Source organism: Lactuca saligna, chromosome 5 (genome assembly GCF_052625555.1).
Source record: "Lactuca saligna cultivar CGN05327 chromosome 5, ASM5262555v1, whole genome shotgun sequence".
NCBI lineage: Eukaryota > Viridiplantae > Streptophyta > Magnoliopsida > Asterales > Asteraceae > Lactuca > Lactuca saligna.
This window is the reverse complement of record NC_136421.1, coordinates 248,877,489-248,880,203: the sequence shown is the minus strand read 5'-3', so window position 1 is coordinate 248,880,203 and position 2,715 is coordinate 248,877,489.

Below are 2,715 nucleotides of genomic sequence, written 5' to 3'. Positions count from 1 at the left end.
GCGGAAGTTGATCCCCAATTCACCACTAAACCTAGAGCACGGACCAATATGAAGTATGAAGTTATCAAATTTAAAGAAAAGGAGGTTCAAGAGTTGGTGAAAAAGCATGGGTTGAAAAAGAAGAAGAGGAAAAGAAAGGCCCAACCAGCTGAGGACAGCGAAAAAGAGAAGAGATGAATTGAAAAGGGCTTACAAGAAAAAGATTCACGCCTACAAGACTAAGTATAAACCACAAAAAGTGAGGCGTACATTCCCGATGCTCAAAGGCGACAAAACGTAAATGGGAAGGAGTCTAGCTAACGACTCCTCAAAAAGAAGCGCTTGGCGGGAGGCAACCCGTCGTTAGAGTTTGCTTTCTTTTACTCTTTAGTTTTTTTTCATTTATTGTTTTCGTTTTGTGTTTCAATGTTAATCTTCCAAATCATCGAACTTGTCTGCTTAAGGGAGCACCTAGCTTAAGAGTGGGGTGAGAATATTTTGAATAAATAACAAAATTTCAAAAATTAGAAATGTTTTACAAACGACTCGCCGAGTCTGACCCTGACTCGACGAGTACATACTGATCTCAGAAAGAAATTTCAACTGCTCGCTGGGACTCGCCGAGTCTGACCCTGACTCGACGAGTCGAGCTTATTTACAAAAAAAAATAAACATTTTCGAAATTACTTTTACATCTAATAGGGTTTTAACCCTAAAAGTTCAGTTTCACACTACACTCGCCGGGTACACTTCTCTCTCAAGCATTCAAGACTTCTTCAACCTTCCTTCCAAATCTTCAAGAATTAAACTAAAAAGGTAACAACTTTCTTCTTGTTTTCTAGATAGAGAGTGATTATAAGGCCATCTACACTTGCAATTTCATGAAAAAAACCCGTTTTTAAAATAGTGACTAAATTCTAGGTTTTAGATTTTATCATGAATCTTGTTGTTTTGAATGTTTATTATGGCCTTGTTACTTAGTAGGAAGTCCCTGAACAAAACCCTTGCAAGAATTTAGAGATTACATGGTTCAATTTGGTGAGACCCGTCGACTGACTCGTACAGGTCCCGCGACTCGCCGAGTCGGGCATGGACTCGACGAGTCCAGTCGAGATGCAGAAACAGTTCGGTTTGTTAACATTCTGTGTTTTCTGGGTATGGTTTATATGTTTTGCAGGAATCATGTTTAGAAGAGGACAATCTTCAAGGGGTAGTCAAGAGGAATTTCCATGGTTAAATTTCCCGCAAATCGAGTCCGCTTCAACAATGCGGAAGTGGAAAAAGAAGCTTGCCGATATTAAAAAGAAGGAGGTCTATATCCCAAACAGAATAGATTGGGAATGGTTGCAAGCGGTGCGATATGAAGAGGAATTAGCTCCATACCTTTTAAGGGAGTTTCAACATGACGGCGAGTCAATGATATGTGATGGATGGAGCCGGGTCTTCCGCATGCAAGAGCCGGTGTATTTGGAGCTTTGCTTGGAGTTCTTTTCCACGGTATCTTTTACCGGTGGAGTGGATTTGTATCATCCGGCAAGTTTTACATTTTGTCTTGGGGGCGAGTATCATCAATGCTCGGTGGTGGATCTTGCTTGCCGGCTAGGGATTTATGATCAACCGTTGGTTTCTACGAACCTCTTTCGGGCCTTTTTGGCAACCACTCACATGGTGTTTCCCGATGGGGTTACTAGCACGGGTTGGTGGCACACTATTGGGAATAAAGTTTATATCCCGAAGTCCGCGCAGGAAGGGAGCATCCGATCCCCGACCCACCGCCTCATTCACCGCCTTATTTCCTCCACCATCAACCAAAGGAAGGATGATGACAAGGTTTCCAACCTTGATGTTTTCTACCTTTGGAGCATTATCACACCAGGCGTCTTCTGCAACATCCCGTGGTGCATTGCTTCATACCTCTCAGCGGGTGCGGTCAAAGATCGCAAAACATCGCGCATCAATGAAGGCATGTTTGTCACCCGATTGGCTAATTCATTCGGGTTGATGAACCGTGGTGCCTGGAACCTCATGACTTTGATCCCGACACCCCCATTTAATCCCATTCTTTTCCGCAGGGCCCGAATTATTAAAGACTATGGTGGTGGCCATTATGCCATCCCAAATGATGACCCGGTTGTAGGTCCCGAAGCACCGGGAAGGAGGGTGCGATCGCGAAGGGAAAGGGATATGGAGGATGAGCCGCCAGTGATTCCGGTAGAGACTGAAGATGTACCAATGGATTGGTACAATATAGAGATGAGGCGGATGCAAGACCAAATGGCGCGGGGGCTAAATTTTAGCAATCAATCCCACATACGACTTTTTGACCACTTCAATATTCCACATATTGATGGTGGGAATTATCCATACATTCCATCGTGGGACGAGAGGATTAGCGCACGCCATAGCGGAGCGGGAGGAAGTGGAGCCAACGTCGATGATGAGGAGGATGAGGATTAATTTTTTTGTGTTTTTGTGTTTAAACAATTTGCATTTTTATTTGTTTTATTTTTTTGGTGTGTATGCTTTAAGATATTATTTTATTTAATAGTTGTTTGCTTTAGTTATTTTCAGGATTGCATTTTGATTGCTTAGGATGAGGTAAAGCATGGTTGTTTTTACGTGTGAGAGCGAGTCAAGGAAACGAGTTTTTAACGTCGAAGTGTCAAGTCCGGTCTTAGGAGTGTGAGCGATTGAGTCTGCATGTGAGGAAGCGTTAATGAAGTTGTTCGGAACTCA